This window comes from Trichechus manatus, unplaced genomic scaffold (genome assembly GCF_000243295.1).
Source record: "Trichechus manatus latirostris isolate Lorelei unplaced genomic scaffold, TriManLat1.0 scaffold00002, whole genome shotgun sequence".
Lineage (NCBI taxonomy): Eukaryota > Metazoa > Chordata > Mammalia > Sirenia > Trichechidae > Trichechus > Trichechus manatus.
This window is the reverse complement of record NW_004443938.1, coordinates 1,803,119-1,821,226: the sequence shown is the minus strand read 5'-3', so window position 1 is coordinate 1,821,226 and position 18,108 is coordinate 1,803,119. Positions and strand designations below refer to the sequence as shown.

General features: G+C 47.4%; 1 pseudogene; it reads left to right on the top strand.

Annotated features, from left to right (window-relative positions):
* Positions 1 to 14,792: 14,792 nt before the first annotated feature.
* Positions 14,793 to 18,108, top strand: part of LOC111819971 (uncharacterized) — a 22,354-nt pseudogene continuing 19,038 nt past the window's right edge.

The following is an 18,108-nucleotide window of genomic DNA, read 5'->3' as shown; positions in this document are numbered from 1 at the left end:
AATAGGAGATATGTGGGCACTGTACTTTCTGTGTAATTTTACTGTAATCCGAAAACGAAAACCTAAAGCCTATTTAAAAACTGAAGGAAATAATAAAATAAAATATCACCCCGGCTCCATGGTTTCTAATAAGTACAATTAGATGTGTAGTCCCTGGGTGGCACAAATGCCTAAGCACTCAACAAATAGCTGAAATGTTGGTGGTTCGAACCCACCCAGAGGCACCTTGGAAGACAGGCTTGGTGATCTGCTTCCAAAAGGTCACAGGCTTGAAAACCCAATGGAGCAGTTCTACTCTGCACACATGGGGTCGCCATGAGTGGGAATCGGCTGGATGGCAACTAACAAGGACAGCATACCTGTGATGTAATCTAATGTAATGTGATGTAATCAATTTACATAACACAGCTAATGTAATCAATCAATCAGTTGAAGTGATATCAGTGTAGGGTGGATTCAAAACCTAATCATGTCTGAGTTATATAAACAGCACATTAGACATATCTTGCTTGGTAAAGTAGAGGGTTAGTGAAACAGAGGAAGACCCTCAAGGAGATGGAGTGACACAGTGGCTGCAACAATGGGCTCAAACATAGCAATGATTGTGAGGATGGTGCAGGACCGGGCGGTGTTTCGTTCAGTTGTACAGAGGGTCACTATGAGTCAGAACTGACTCTGTGGCACCTGACAACAACAACAACAGGCACAGAGACACACACAGGGGAAGACAGATGCCATGTGAGGACCATCCACAAGCCAAGGAACCAAGGAACGCCCAGGGCTACCTACCAGGAAGGAGTCGACACGGCTGAGACCCTAATTTGGACGTTTTGCCTCCAGAACTGTGAGAAAATTAATTTCTGTTCTTTAAAGCCACCCCCCTGTGGTGTTTGTTACAGCAGCACTGAGGAAATAAGACAATATCTGAAATAAATATGATTTCATTATTATAACTCTGTGGAAATCCATTTGTCAAAGGCTGTGTGTAAGACAGAGATGGGCGTGAGCTGGTAAACACCTGCCTGCTGAGATGTGGGCTTCAGGCAGAAAACTCTGCTTTGATAAACACATTCCCACCACCGTTTTACCCAGGGGAGCTTTTGGGCCCCTGGCAAAACAACTCTTGCTGTAGGAGCCAGACATCAGGAAACGTTCATCCACGCACGCTCAGCGTCAGAAACCAGCCCAGGCCTCCATGTCTCCCCTCGGCCACCTCTCTCCATGGAGCGGTGGGCTGCGCTCGATGAGAAAGAACCACACAGTGCAAAGGAACACCTGCGTAATTCACTGCCCACCGCGGGCACCGAGGTGAAAAATGGAATCCCCTCCACACGTTGAGAGCAGCTAAAATCGCCTCTCAGTGTGATCACGAAGAAAAGCAAGGCAGATGACTCTAGAAATTGGAGATTTTACCAGCAGCATCTGGGTGAACAATTTACTTTTTCCAGACTTCTGTTATCCTTTCCCCCAAATCTATGTTGGCTCCAAGGGTCAGAGCAGTTAAGAAAATAAGCGGGTTTATACAACTGAATATTCTAGAAATTGGTATGCATAGAAAGGGGCTCATTTTCGCTTCCTGTCTTCTGATTTTTATTTTCCTTTTGACCTGCAGGTCAGGCCTACTTAATCATCCTTTGAAGAACAGTCAACTTTACAAGAATGTTAATGTGACTCCTATTGCTGTTAGTTGACTTTCCGACTCGTAATGTGCTTACGTGTAACGGAACAACATGGTGCCCAGTCCTTCAGCATCTTCATGATCTTGTACATGGTTGAGTCCGTGATGGCGGCTAGTTTGCCTCCTCTCCAAGGCTACTAAACTATAGCAGTGCAGGATGATGGAAGCGCCGAGTAAATGGACTGGAACAAATCAAAACTTTACATCCTGTGGTTAATATAAACTGGGGCCCAGGACACATGGTCAGAGGGACCCCCATCCTCTACTCATCCCTTAGAGTGAACACATGGAACGGGGACAGTGAGTGGATTCATCCAGTGGTGTGGGCAGCTGCATCTAAAGAGAAATTAAAGATGCCGTTTCCTACGGAAGCTCCTGTTATCAGATGCAGCTGGAGGACTTTCTGGAGGCACGAGCATCCTACTAGGAAACTTACTGGGGAGGATTCCACATTGGGCTGTTGTCGTTGTTACTGTTAGGTGCCATCCGGTCAGTTCCCTACCATAGCCGCCCTGTGTATAGCAGAACGAAGCTCTGCCCGGTCCTGCGCCATCCTCACAATCGTTGTTATGCTTGAGCCCATTGGTGCAGCCACTGTATCAGTCCATCTCGTGGAGGGCTTTCCTCAACCCTGACACACACCTTTCCTGATTTAAACCACACAGTATTCCCTTGCTCTGTTCAAACCCCTGCCTCGTGGTCTAAGTACAGGTTCCTCATGAGCGAAATTAAGGGTTCTGGAATTCCCATTCTTTGCAATGTTATCCATAATTTGCTATGATCCACACGGTCAAATGCCTTTGCATAGTCAATAAAACACAGGTAAACATCTTTCTGGTATTCTCTACTTTCAGCCAGGATCCATGTGACATCAGCAATGATATGCCTCATTCCAAGTCGTCTTCTGAACCCAACTTGAATTTCTGGCAGCTCCCCGTCGATGCACGGCTACAACTGCTTTTGAATGATTTGCAGCAAAATTTCACCTGTGTGTGATAGTAATGATATTGTTCGATAATTTCCACATTCTGTTGGATCACCTTTCTTTGGAATGGGTAGAAATATGGATCTCTTCCAGGTGGTTGGCCAGATAGCTGTCTTCCAAATTTCTTGGCATAGTTGAGTGAACACTTCCAGTGCTGCATCCATTTGTTGAAACATCTCAGTTGGTATTCCGTCGATTCCTGGAGCCTGTTTTTCTCCAATGCCTTCAGTGCAGCTTGGACCTCTTCCTTCAGTCTCGTCGGCTCCTGATCACGTGCTTCCTCCCAAAATGGGTGTTGTTGTTAGTTGTAGTCAAGTCTATTCTGACGTACAAGGACTCCATGCGTGCAGAGTAGAACTTTGTTCCATAGGGTTTTCAAGGCTGTGACCTTTTGAAGATTGCCAGGCCTGTCTTCTGAAGTACCTCCGGGTGGGTTTGAACTGCAAACCTTTCAGCTAGGAGTTGAGCGCTTACCCACTTGTGCACCCAGGTCTCCTTTTCCACACTGGGGGACTTGATTATTTGATCAGCACTCACCACCGTCTAATACCACATTGGGGGTGGGCGGATGTTTTCCTCGGAGGGTGTATCACGGAGTGTGGGACGGAGGAGGAAAATTGGCAGGTACAGTTACCAATGGGCCCGTCTCTCTCTCTGCGACCCTGGTCTGGTTCCTTCCCACATGGAGTCAGGGTGGGCACAGGGTCCCCGGGTGAGGCTATGTGTTTGTCACTGTACCGCCACTTGTCAGCACACCCTGGAGTTTTCCCTGACCCCACAGTGTCGGCAGAGGATACGCTTCTCCCAGACCTGAGACAGGAGGAAGCGAGAATCTGAGAAAGGCACATGCAGATTCACCAACAAACAAACACGGCTGCCTCGAGCTGATCACAATTCACAGACACCCTGTGTGCTGCAGACTACAGCTGCTCCACAGGGTTTTCCTGGCTGTAATCTTTGATTTTTTTAAAATTGTGCTTTAAGTGAAAGTTTACAATTCAGGTTAGTCTCTCATACAAAAACTTATACACACATTGTTATGTGACCCTAACTGCTCTCCCTATCCTGTGACAGCACACTCCTCCTTTCCACCCCGGATTTCCCATGTCCATTGAACCAGCTGCTGTCCCTTTTTGGCTTCTCATCTCACCTCTGGACAGGAGCTGCCCATTTAGTCTCATGTATCTACTTGAGCTAAGAAGCACACTCTTAACAAGTATCATTTTATGTCTTATAGTCCAGTCTAATCTATGTCTGAAGAGTTGGCTTCAGGAATGGTTTTAGTTTTGGGCTAACAGAGAGTCCGGGGGCCATGTCTTCCAGGGTCCCTCCAGTCTCAGTCAGACCATTAAGTCTGGTCTTTTTACTAGAATTTGAGTTCTGCCCCCCACTTTTCTCCTGCTCCGTCAGGGACTCTCTGTTGTGTTCCCTGTTAGGGCAGTCATTGGTGGTAGCAGGGCACCATCTAGTTCTTCGGGTCTCAGGCTGATGGAGTCTCTGGTTTATGTGGCCCTTTCTGTCTCTTGGGCTAATGTTTTCCTTGTGTCTTTGCTGTTCTTCATTCTCCTTTGCTCCAGGTGGGTTGCGACCAATTGATACATCTTAGATGGCTGCTCACTAGCTTTTAAGAAGATACCACTCACCAAAGTGGGATGCAGAACATTTTCTTAATAAACTTTGTTATGTCTTGGCTGTAAGTTTTAGGAAAGCAAATCACCAGGCCTTTCTTCTGTGATGCCACTGGGTGGATTCAAACCACCAACCTTTAGGTTAGCAGTCCAGCACAAACTGTCTGCGCCACCCAGGGGCCTTCCCTCCAGCAAACAGAGGTTCACTTTTTCAACACTTTGCTCCATGCAGCACAGAATAGCACAGAATTTCAAGGCCCTTCCTAGAGATTTTGAGGGAGAAAAGGAAGTGCACGGAGTCCATTGCTAAGTGTATTGTTGTGTTGTTCTAAAGCTGTCTGAGATAAACTGCAAACTAAGATAAAGACCCAGCCCCAGCCTCCTCCAGAGACAAGGACTCAGAAGAATGTCCACGACTTCAAGCTTGTTTCTAGCACTTTGAGGTTCTGCCTTCTCCACTCCTTCCCCTCCTCTGCTGAAAAGGCCAGTATCCTCGTTGTCCTTAAAATAAAGTCCAGTCCTGGGCAGGCCCTCCATGGCCCTCCCTTCAAGCCCGTCCCTGGCAGTTTGTCCTCTGTGATGGCCTCCCTCCCACCGCTTGACTCGGCCTGGCCTTTCAGTCTCCAGGCCTCCGTACGCGCTGTCCCTCGGGACACCCCCTCCCCTCCTCCGCCCTCTTTATCTGCTGATGTTCCTCATTCTTTAAACAGCTGCCCTGAGGGACCCCAACTCATGGAGACCCCCTGTGTGTCAGATTAGAACTGTGCTCCACAGGGTTTTCAGTGGCTGATTTTTTGGAAGTAGATTGCCAGGCCTTTCTTCTGAGACACCTCTGGGTGGACTCGAACCTCCAAGCTTTCAGTTAGGAGCCGAGGATGTTAACCATTTTCACGACCAGGCACCCCCTAGAACCGATATCACTGTCCAAGCCCGGGTTTTCATGTTCTGAAGGCAGCATTTACGTTCTTGGGGTGGATTTCGTCTCTCTGCCTCCGCTGCTCTCTGTCCAGCCTCTCCTATAACTGGTTGTTGTTCTCCATGCCCAGACCCTGGCCCCCTCCTCACCCGGGACCTCCCTGGGAATCCCGACAGGCTCTCAGCCGGAGCTGCCTGGGGCCTGCCCTTCAGCTCTGGGGAACTGACTCCTCACGGTGCGCTCCTGTCACCCCCACCGCCTTTTCAGGGTCACCCCGGCTGCTCAGCAATTTCAGGAAACAATGTGGAACCTGCTGAGCCAGACCAGGGTCTCTGGTGGCCAGAGAGGAGGCTCCCTGGTGCCGCGGGGACGAGGTGCGCCTGCGGCGGGGCGGGGCCAGGGCTCTCCCTGCAGAAGATGCGAATCAAAGAAACAGAAAGAGAAAAGAAAAAAAGGGCAAAGGAAAGGAAAGAACAGGGGAGGGAAGAGATGAAAGGGGAGGGGAGGGAGGGGAGAGAGGGGAGGGGAGGGGAGCGGAGAGAGGGGAGAGGAAGGGAGGGGAGGGAGGAGGAGGAGCCAGTTGGGATCCGAGAGGCCAAGAGAAGAGGGACACCCCCTCCCTGAGGACCCAGCAGGCTTCTCTGCGAACGTCCGACCCCCACGTTTTCCTTCGTCCGTCTGGCCCGCATCCGTGCGTGTAGGTTTTCATCATGGAGCCACTTTCTAGACTCACCTTCCTCTGTCCGCACCTACCCTTCACGCAGATTATAAACTAACAACAAAAACCACAGATGTTAATAAAGAGAATAAAACCAAACCTGTCACCGCCAAGTCGATTCCAACTCAGGGTGACGTCATGCGTGTCAGAGAAGAGCTGCTTCAAGGGGTTTTCACAGCTGTGACCTTTACGGAAGCAGATCACCAGGCCTTTCTTCCGTGGTGCCGCTGGCGGGTTCAAACAGCCAACTTTTAGGTTAGTTAGTAGTCGAGCAGGAATGAGACACCTAATAAGGAGATAAAAATTGTTAAAGATTTTGCACAAAGTGCTGCGCTGCAACCCCTCCTCCCCATCCAAGTTTTATTTTGAAAAAACGAATGGCTTTGGGTACAGACTGAACCTTCTAGCTCTAAACCCTCAACCAGGCCCTTGGAAGTTGAAGCTGAAAGTGTGACCATCTTTTCTACAAGATTCGGTTCATTTGCTGGGGTTGGACCCCACCAGGCCCTCCTCAGCGAACAGTCTGACATCCGCGACAAACTAGCTATGATGTTGGCCTTCTTCTCTCTCGGTTTTGTTCTTCTTCCTCTTCACTCATATGGTCAAATCACTAACACCTGTCTGTGTTTTTTACGGCTCACCATTTCTCTTCCTACAGTACTGTGTCTTTATTAGGGTTATATTTCTGTCTCTGCGAGGCTTCATTTCGGGTAAAAGCCTACTTACATTCTTTGGTTTTAAAAGATTGTTAGAAGGGTTTAGTTAATTCCGGGTTTGGAAATACTCATGGGAAAAGAAGAGAATGGTGCGGGCTTAGCAGATCCTACAGCCTTCTGCACCATCTGAGCGAGATCTGCCTGCTATTTTTTTTTTTATAATAAAACATTAGATCTTAAAGGAATAGGTTGTATTTTTTACATTGAAGAGATTTAAATCTCTATATTCATAACCATGCCCCTCTAGCAGCGGCTTTCAGGTGGGCTCTGGCTCACAACACCCCATGCACGACAGAACAAAGTGCTGTCTGGTCCTGCGCCATCCACCTGCTGGGGAGCGGCTCTGACCATTATGACCCCTAGGGTTTTCAATGACTGATTTTCAGAAGGATACCGCCAGGCCTTTCTTTCTAGTCTAAGTGTGGAAGCGCCACTGAAACCTGTTCAACATCACAGCAACATGCAAGCCTCCACTGACAGACGGGTGGTGGACGTGCTTGAGGAGCATTGGCTGGGAATTGAACCTGGTCTCCTGGGTGGAAGGCGAGAGTTCCACCGCTGACTCCACTGGCCCCAGAGGTTGTTAGCTGCTGCCAAGTCAGCTCCAACTCATGGTGACCCCGCGTCCAACTGAGGGAAACAGTACCCCGTCCTGCACCGTCTTCATTGTCGTTCTTTTGCTTGAGTCCGTTGTTGTGACCACGGTGTGTTTGGAGTGCCTTCCAACCTAAAGGGTTCTTCTTCCAGCACTATATTTGACAGAGTTCTGTTGTCACACTTAAGGTTTTCATTGCCTAATTTTCGGAAGTAGATCGCCAGGCCTTTCTTTCTAGTCCACCTTAGTCTGGAAGCTCCACTGAAACCTGTCCACCATGGGTGATCCTGCTAATATGTGAAATACGTGGCATAGCTTCCAGCATCACAGCAACACACAAGCCACCACAGTATGACAGACGGATGGTGGCTGCCCCCATAAATTGTAAGTTAAATCAAGTATACAGCTTTGCAAATATCCTCAAGAAACTTCTTTCTAGTTCAAAGACCCAAAGGTCATCAGCAGACACCCAAGGACCTCCCTCCCAGGACCTGCCAGGCCCGCTCATCTCCTATGAAAATAGTGATCACCTGTCTCTACACTTAATCCTGCTGACCCTTGGTGCTCCTCAACAAAGTCTCCATCCCCACGCCCCTCCCTCTGAGCCACACCCTAAATGGGAGGGGGAGAATTATGCGGCCACACTGTCTTGTCTTTGGTGAAGCGGTCCTCACCGCTGTGCCCCAGGCTCTTCCGTGATTTCATGAATGGATCAGGAGCGCCGGCCTTAGTCGAGAACCCTATAACTACGCCTGGCCGGTGCGCGTTACTGAAAGGGAAGTAACAGTGTATGGACTGATGCTGGTTGAAACTATTTGAAAACACCCAGCCAAACCAGAAAGCAGGGTGTTCGTGGTTTGTCCACACGCCAGGGTCAAGCAGGACAGGTTCTGTCGGGGGAAGCGCAGAGCCCTCCAAAGCTGCAAGGCTTTAAGCAAAGGCACACGGCAACCGAGGGGCAGCTGGCTGTCCAGAGAGCCTGCGCCCGACTTCTTGAGAGCGCAGCGTTCTTTGCGATGCTCATGGTCACTTCCAGAAAATTCCAATCGTCAAGAACACTCATCACACCACAAAGTGGCAAATATAGCATAATATATGTATATTTTAATACAGTGTTGAAAGTAAAGTGAATTGCGATTACCTCTTCCATGGATGGAATCTGATCTGGTACAAACTATTCTTACACTTAAAGCAAGTTGTGTATTTGGGAGGTAGGAATGACGATTTGTCAAGGGTGTAATCCAGTACAACCCTCCCTTGGTATCCTCCAGGGGCTGCCTCCAGGACCCCCTGACAATACCCAAATCCTCAGATGCTCAAGTCCCTTATATAAAATGGCATGGTATTTGCATATAACCTACACACATCCTCCTGTATACTTTAAATTATCTCTAGATTACTTATAATACCTAATATAATGTGAAGAAAGAAAAAAAAAAAACCAAACCAATCCTGTTGCTGTCGAGTGGATTCCAAAGCATAGCGACTTATAGGACAGAGTAGAACTGCTCCATAGGGTTTCCAAGGAGCCGCTGGTGGACTCAAACTGCTGACATTTTGGTCAGCGGCCGAGCTCTTCACACCACTGCTCCCCCAGGACCATGTAAACAGTTGTTATAAAGTACTGTATTGTTTAGGGACTAACGACAGGTGTCAGAGGCAAGCAGCTCTCAAACACGGAGTGCTGGGGAGAGACTGAGGATCTGTGCGACAGCGGGAGGCTACAGCAGGGGACGCTGCACATCACTTCATTCATGCGGACTCAGCACAGTGCTCAGCGTGCAGCAAATTCAAGTTTGCTTTTTTGCAACTTTTTTTTTGTGTGAATATTTTCAATCTACAGTTGGTTGAATCTGGGCACGTGGAACCTGCTGATAGGGAGGGCCAACTGTGTACACTTGGGCAGCTGACTAAAATCTGCAGACCTGGATAACCACTGAGCGTTTTTTGTCCCACCTGGGCAACGTCGGGGGGTAGGGCCAGAAGGGGAAACTTTGAGTCTGAGAAGCTGTAAACAGTAAGCATGCCCTCACCAGCACTCACATGCACAGAACCACAGGCAAACAACCACTTCATCCGACCTCTACTCATACTGCAAATACAGCTGCTGAAAAGCAAGCAAACGAGAAGCCAGCAAGGCCATCAGTGCTGTGGTCATCGTCTGTAAACCATAAAAGCAGAGACACAACCTGCACATACTGGAGCCAACACGCATTGTCTATATGAAGCAGTTACTGTAAAAACAGCCTATAATATAATTTTCACAAAAATACTTACAGAGGGAAAGCATGAGCCTAATTCACAGAGGAGAAAACTGAGGTCCAGAGGGTTCAGTGTCACAGAGACTTGAATCCACAAAAGGCCTCTTTAAAGTGTTAAAAAGCAAAGATGTCACTTTGAGGACTAAGGGGCACCTGACCCAAGCCATGGTGTTTTCAATAGTCGCATATGCAGGCAAAAACTGGACAATGAATAAGGAAAACCAAAGAAGAATTGATGCCTTTGAATTATGGTGTTGGTGAAGAATATTGAATATACCATGGACTGCCAGAAGAACAAACAAATCTATCTTGGAAGAAGTATAGCCAGAATACTCCTTAAAAGTGAAGATGGGAAGATTTCATCTCACATACTTCAGACGTATTATCAGGAGGGACCAGTCCCTGGAGAAAGACATCATGCTTGGTAAAGTAGAGGGTCAGCAAAGGAGAGGAAGACCCTCAACAAGATGGATTGACCCAGTGGCTGCAACAATGGGCTCAAGCATAACAAGGATTGTGAGGATGGCACAAGACCGGGCAGGTTTCTTTCTGTTGTATGTGGGGTCTCTGTGAGTCGGAGCTGACTCAAGGGCACCTAACAGCAACAATATCCCTGATAAAATTATTTGCTCTCAAATCTACTTTATTTGCTCTGAATACATCACTTCCATCTTTCTTTTGACTAGTAATATCATGGCATATGTTTTCCAGCCTTTCACTTTTAGCTGATTTGTATCTTTATATTTAGAGTGGATTTCTTGAAGGCAGCGTACAGTTGTTCTTGCTTTTTTTACAACAACCTCTGCCTTTTGAGTGGATTGTCTAATCTTTTTTCTGCAATGTCTGCTCTTCTCTTAAACAAACCCAGGATCATTTTCATCTCACACATTTTTCTTGTCATCTCCCCAAGCATGATTTTGGTCTTTTAGGAATCATCCACGTCACTCTCCTGCTCATGCTCAATCCGACCTCTAGACTCTAGAATATACGAAACATAGTTAGAACATTTCAAATCTCCTTGTCTGAGAATTCTACCTCCCATGTTCTTTCTGGACAAATAAACGCTTGTCCTCATTATGGTTTACGTGTCCTGCTTCTTGCAAATTATTCCTGGTGGTTCTGGTTTGCAGTTACTTGGAAGCAGTTTGATCCTTCCGATTTTGTTTTGAAACTTTCTTTGGGGGTGCTGGGTTGGCCGTTAGTCTAGGGTTACATTTGCCCCAACAGTGTTTAAGCCCTTCTGACTACTCTATGTGATGCTCCGTGAGCGATGAGTTACTTTTCTGTTTTGTTTTGTTTTTTTTACTCCAGTTAATGGGCAGAGGAACCACTCCTGACCCTGTGTGAGCTCCAGATATTTTTCCCTTTAATCCTCTTACGTGGTTCTTTCCTGGCGGTTTGTGGCCCCCTCACCTGCATCTGCAGGTCAGTTTTCAGCTAAAGATCCACGTGCCCCCCCTGCTGGTGCCCAGCGTAAGAGAACAGAGAGTTGACGCTCTGTTTCTCTAGTTGTTTGTGAGGGAGGGAAACTTCTTAAACAGGTCACGTTCAGAAACAAAAACTTCATTTTCGTTCAGACTGTGAATATTTCCATTTTATTTTGCAAATATAGCAATCTATTTAAATTTAATGCAATTAGTGGTGCCTTTAGAATGCTGGATCATTTTACTAGTTGCCTTTAATGTCTGGCCTGTTCCACATTCCTTTCTATTTCTTGTTGTTCTTGGGTGCCGTTCAGTCTGCTCTGACTCACAGCGACCTTAGGTATAAGAGGGCATAACGCTGGCTGGTCCTGCGCCGTCCTCACAATCGTTGTTGTGCTTGAGCCCATTGCTGCAGCCACTGTGTCAATCCATCTTGTTGAGGGTCTTCCTCTTTTTCGCTGGCCCTCTACTTTACCAAGCATGATGTCTTTCTCCAGGGACTGGTCCCTCCTGATGACATGTCCAAAATACATGAGACAAAGTCTGGTCATTCTCGCTTTTAGTGAGCATTCTGACCACACTTCCTGCAAGACTGATTTGTTCATTCTTCTGGCAGTCCATGGTGTATTCAATATTCACCAGCACCACAGTCTGAATGCATCAGTTCTTCTTCGGTCTTCCTTATTCACTGCCCAACTTTTGCATGCATATGTGACAACTAAAAACATCATGGCTTGGGTCAGGTGCACCTTATTCATTAAAGTGACATCTTTGCTTTTTAATATTTTACAGAGGGCCTTTGCCACAAGCCTGACACAATATGTTGTTTGATTTCTTGGCTGCTGCTTCCATGGATGTTGATTGTTGATTCAAGTAGAATGAGGGATTTGACAACTTTAGTTTCTTTACTATCATAATTTTGTTTATAGACCCTGTTGTGAGGATTTTTGTTTTCTTCACATCCAGGTGTAATTCATACTGAAGGCTGTGGTCTTTATTCTTTTTTTATGACTGAAGAGCTCTTCTGCATTGTGCCAATTTTCCCCTCTGAAAGTGTGTTGATTAGACACTCTTTCCTCCCCCTTCAGCACTTAACAGAGAGAAGAATGAGAATCCTTGACCTATCAAATCTGATGATGCTTGCTTTTACCTTTTATTCTATCCAGTCCAAGGACATGATTGTACTTGGCCCAATGTACCGCTCTCCGCCTAAACCCCACAATTACACACTAGCACCAATTTCCCCCTCAGACTTCGGAGATCTCCAGCCACTGTTTCGGCCGTGCATGATGGGAAGTGTGATTTCAGCCCATATCTTGATGCATTTAACGACAATTAAGTTTCACCTAAAGCTTTTAAGATTTTCTCTGGCCCTCAACAGTTTTTGTAGTTTGTTTTGCTTTGTCTTGTTTTCTGATGAGCTTGGGGGAGCTTCACCCCCACACTCCACCTCAGTTTTCCTATGATGTCTTGAAATTTTGATTGCATATCTTCAATTCTGGAAAAATTCTCACCACCATCTCCAGAGATATTTTACCAGCTCCACTTTCTGTCTCATCTTTTTTCCCCCAATTATGTGACTAAGAATCCTGCTGAGGTGCGGTAATGCCTCCCGTGTTCCCGTGTACATCGCACCCTTTTTCTCCTCCATCCTTCATGGCTATGTTTTCTGTTTTATCACTGATTCAGTCATGGCAAGTGTGTGGACGTCAGGGGGGTCGGTGTGGACGCAGAGTGTGTGACCGGGTGAGGTAGGCACAGATGCTCTGATCCCTCAGCTGCTGCAGGAATCTGGGCACTGACCTAACTCGCATTCTGAGCTCCAGCATCCTTCTTGGCGTGGCCGGGGAGGGTCCCCAGGTCCCCAGAAGCCCCAGCCCTTCCCTGCACCCTGGGAGAGGAACCCGGCCGGGCCTGCGCCCGGAACCCAGGCAGAGCCCTGGCCGCCCCTGGGGAGCCTCTGTCCGGGTTCCTTTCTGGTCACATCCGAGGTGGTGAGCGCCTGGGGCCCAGCGAGGACAACATGTGTGTGACCCGGTGGTGGCTCTGGCTCTGCCTCTGGACACCTGCAGATGACGGGTGCAGGGTGCAGGGGTGCAAGGGAGGAGCCTGGCGGGTGCGCGCAGGGACTTGGAGAGCCCAGGACCACGTCCACACCTGCGGGAGGACTGCGTGTCCAGGGCCCCGGGAAGGGGGCGAAGGAGGCTGAGGGATTCAAATGCAGCAAGAGAGAGATGATCCGCACAATCCCCTCTGTCTCCAGAGAAAACACCAAGAGTCAGCTCCCCGGCAGCTGGGCCCTGAATAGCCGGGGACACCCGGGAATCTCCAGGCCTGCAGCGCAGCCAGGGCCCTGGGAGGGGGAGCCCAGACCCAGCCCTCCCTGCAGCGCAGGGGCTGGACTGCAGGGGGACCTCAGGACCCACTGAGTTCAAGGACCCAGCCCCGGGGCAGAAGGAAGGAAGAGGGATTTGGGTTTTTGATTTTGGGGTGTTTTCCCGTCTGCTCTTTGCGTTTGTCCAGTACTAGCAAATAGTTCCACCGGGGGCTCCCTCCTTCTTCCTGCCTTTATGTCTCTTATTTCTTGTAAAAACAAAACAAACAAACAAAAATCCTCTCATTTCCTTCGAAAGGCCTGGCAATCTGCTTTTATAAAGATTACAGCCAAGAAAACCCTATGGAGCAGTTCTACTCTGTGACGCACGGGGTCACCGTGAGTCAGGATCAACTCCACAGCGACAGGTTCCGTTTTTACCCAGAATATCCACCACCCATCTGTTAGTTTGTTGTTCTGTGGTGGCTTTGGTATTGTGGTGATGCTGGAAGCTATGCCACCGGTATTTAAATACCAGCAGGGTCACCCATGCTGCACAGGTTTTAGCAGAGCTCCTTAATAACGTCACCTTGAGGACGCAGGTGCGCCTGACCCAAGCCATGGTGTTTTCAATTTCCTCACGTGCACGTGAAAGCCGGACGATGAGTAAGGAAGAATGAAGATGAACTGATGCATTCGAATTACGGTGTTGGCGAAGAATATTCAATATACCATGGACTGCCAGAAGAACAAACAAATCTGTCTTGGAAGAAGTACAGTGAGAAGCTAATGAGCATTCTGGCTGTACTTCTTCCAAGACAGAGTTGTTTGTTATCCATAATTTGTTATGATCCACACAGTCGAATGCCTTTGCATAGCCAATAAAACACAGGTAAACATCTTTCTGGTATTCTCTGCTTTCAGACAAGATCCATCTGACACCAACAATGATTCAGAAGATGGATAATTTACCACGTCTGTGAATCTGGACAGGGTTAATAATCTATGCTGCAAATTCTTGACAGCTATTAGTCTGATTTATGGTGATAAGAGCAATGTGTCGTTGTCTTTCTGAGGTTTTCTTGCTTGTTTTGTTTGCTTTTTCTGGAGCTTTGGATAATTTTTAATTTGCTTTTATGAGTGTTCATTTGTTTTAACTTTTGCTCAGTTTTGTTCTACCCGTTGTTTTGTTTGTTTGAAGGGTTTTTAAGCAAGGAGAGGGAATAAAAAACAGAATTATAAATATTAAACGTTATCTTTGTCTCAATTCTAATCCATTAAGTAAGAAACACCATGAAGCTGTCGGAAAAGTTGCAAATGACAGCTCACGAAGGTCAGGAGTAAGGTCTGTTTCTGAGACAGTGGATAATGAAGGATTAATCCAAGAGAGAAGGTGGAGGAGAATGAGAGAGAGTCAGCAGGTGATGGGTCGGGATGAAATCACCTCACCTGGTCAGAGACGCAGAGGAACGATCCCAGGAAACAGTCGGTATCGGGTCTGGAGAAGTTGCTTTTCCCCATTTCATCTGTGAAGTCAGAGGAAGGAGCGGTGAAATCATGGGGGCTGGTGAGTGGGGACATCCATACCCAGACACCACCAGCTGTCAGCCTCCTTGGGTGAAGGACATCCAGGCACCACACATTCAAGCGGTCCAGGCTCAGCCACCCAGGTTAGGGGTTGTCTAAGGAGCCCTGGTGGTGCAGTGGTTAAGTGCTCCACTACTAACCAAAAGGTCGGCAGTTCAAACCCACCAGTGGCTCCACGGGAGAAATATGTGGCAGTCTACTTTTGTAAAGATTTACAGCCTTGGAAACCCTATGGGACAGTTCTACCCTGTCCCATAGGATTGCTGAGTCGGGATCCCCTTGACGGCAATGGTTTCGTTTTGGACCCTCTAGGGCATCAGGGTATTCATACCTGATCTAGACCAGGGCTGGACTTCAAAGAGCCTGACTCATATGCAAACAATGGGCAGCCCATAGAGTTGAAAGCTGAGGTGCTCTCCTTGACGCACCATTTAGCAAGGGCACCGCCCTGGTTGTTCCACAGAGCCACTGAGTCCAAAGCCCACTCACCGTGGAGTAGGGGTGGACTCTCCTCCTGCTGGCAGTTGCCCCCAGGACTCAGGACTAGGGAGGATGCAGAGGCAGCTCCAGGGCCCCATCTCCCCCTTTACTTCACAGGTACACACACCCAGGTCCAGCTGGGGCAGTCTGGGGCTGAGGTGAAGAAGCCAGGAGAGTCAGTGAAGGTCTCCTGCAGGGCTTCTGGATTTGCCCTCACCAGCTATGCTGTGGCGTGGGTGTGGCAGACTCCAGGAAAGGGCCTGCAGTGGATGGGCTGGATCAGCACCAACACCGGGAAGCCAACGTCTGTCCAGAGCCTCACAGAACCATCTGTCTTCTCCACGGATGCCCCAGTCAGCAAGGCATAGCTACAGACCAGCAGCCTGAGGTCTGAGGACACTGCTGCATGCTACTCTGGGGGACACACGCCCTGAGAGTGACGGAAACCTGGGGGAAGGCAGCTGTGCTGGGCGGAGGCCTTCACAGGGACAGTTTGCCCACAGCCTTTCTTTGACTTAGGAATTATGCAAAGAGACAGAAGAAATGTAGGCACTTGACTGCGTTGATTATCTGTGAAATGTTTCCAGTGCTGTGCTGGCAAGCCAGCTCCGGCTGTAGAGGCGGGAGGAGGGGACAAAGAATACCTTGCTGTGTGGCCTTTTCTCATTTCTGTGGTATAGATATTTCCATCACGGCCGACCTCAATGTGCAGGCACTGAACACCGAGATCCTGGACTCATCTCTTGCAAGCCAGCAGCAGCTGGCCACAGCGCACACCGGCTGTCATCAGATGTCCAGGGTTGTGTTACGGAAGTCCAAGGAGGTGGAAAGTCGTCATCCGCACATCTGTCAATATGCCTTGTTGCAACGTATTTCTCCCTGTTTTTCTTTCTCCCAAGACCCTGGCCTCAATAGGAAGCTGGTAAGTATGACCCTCCTGTTGGTTACAATTCTCCCACCATGGGTGCCTTCTCACTGACTGCTGACAGTCAGATGCTCTGGATGCAGAGACTGCGGGGCCAGGAGAGAGCACCCTGCATAGAGGGGGAGCTGATGGCCCTTCCGGGGAGAAGGACACGCAAATGAGCCCCTTCTCTGCAGCTCTCTGAGAGGAGCCCCCTCCCCAGGTGTCAGAGTGCTTCCCACTCCACGCCCAGGACTGAGGCCAGAGAGCACACCATGAAGTGGGCTGAGCTTTTCTTTTGGGCTGATTTTACAAGGTGATGTCACGGAGGCTGTGTGTGTGTGCATGTGTGCGTGCATGCGTGCGTGCATGAATCACCTTCTAATGTCTCTGATTGCAGGTGTCCAGAACAGGTGCACAGAACGAGGTGGGGTCTGGGGAGACGTGAGATAGCCCAGGAGTCTCTGTGCCTCTCCCGTGAAGCCTCTAGGTTCACCTCTGATGACTGTGCCATGAACAGGGACCCCAGGCTCCAGAAAACAGGCTGGAGTGGGTCCCACATTTGTTGGATGGTGATGGCACTATCTACCCAGAATGTGTGAAGGGCTGAATCACCACCTCCAGGGACAAAGCCAAGAATTAGCTGTATCTGCAAGTGGGCCATCTGAGAGCCCAGGACACTGTGTGGGAAGGGAAGGCAGTGGGAACCCAGATGCGAACCTCCCCTGCAAGGCGTCCAGGAGGGGGCGCTCAGGGCCCGCCAAGCCCAGGGCCCGGTTCCAGGGGCAGGTGTAGAGGGAGGCTGCAGAAAGTGTCCAGTTTATTGTCTTTATGAAATAAATAAAATGAAATAAAGAGGTAAATAAAGTAACAAACACTAAAATAAACTCACATACACAATCCAAATAAATGAAATAACATAATGGAACATAAAGAAAATAAAATAACACACTATAACAACTTCGAATAAATTAATAATTGAGTCAATGTCATAAAATAAATAAAATTAATGAAATAAAATAATTTAAATAACTAATCAAAATGAAATAGCAAAACATAGCATAGCATGCAATAACTGAAACAGATTATATTAAATAAATAATAAAAATTAAAAATAGTGTAACATAAATAAATTAATGAAAATTAAATTAAAATAAAATATAAAAATAAATACATGAATTAATTTTATAAAATTTAGAAATATCCAAAAATAATATAAGATAAATATAACAAATTAAATAAATAAATAATTTGACCCTTTGATGATGCAATTATTTTCTGCTTCGAATTTTTTGTTAATATTGTGATTCCATTAACAGAAGCTTGCTGAATCATTGAATTTTTGGTAGGTAGCATGGATTTTTTTTCTTGCCCCCTCCCACAAGCCTACCCTAAGTGTTTAGTAATACACATGAAGTACCACTAATAATACCCCAGAGTTCCCACTGGGGTCTGTTGGAACAAATGTGTAACAAATAAAAATTTTCAGAATTTCTGTTTTTCCTACCAACAACTCAGACACCTCATGTAATACTGTATAAAAAAAGTGGTTTGCACACATGCCTCTCTTCAGTTTCAAACAGCCGTAAAGGCCCCCGCCTTGTGACGACGTGACGACGTGCACTGTCAGAGACACAGCAGCTTCCCGCAAACCCCAGAGGCTGGGGAGTTCACAGCTGCTCTGTGCACCACCAGACTTGAAGGAGTAATTATACAACACAGCATAACTTAGACAAATACAATAATAGAAACAAAATAAGCTAAAAAAGCAAAAATAACATAAAATAAATAAAACAGATTATACTCAAAGTAAATGCGTACAATATAATAAAATAATGTCACATAAAGTAAAAAATAAATTACATTGCATTAACACTGAAATAAAAATGTACTTAAATAAAT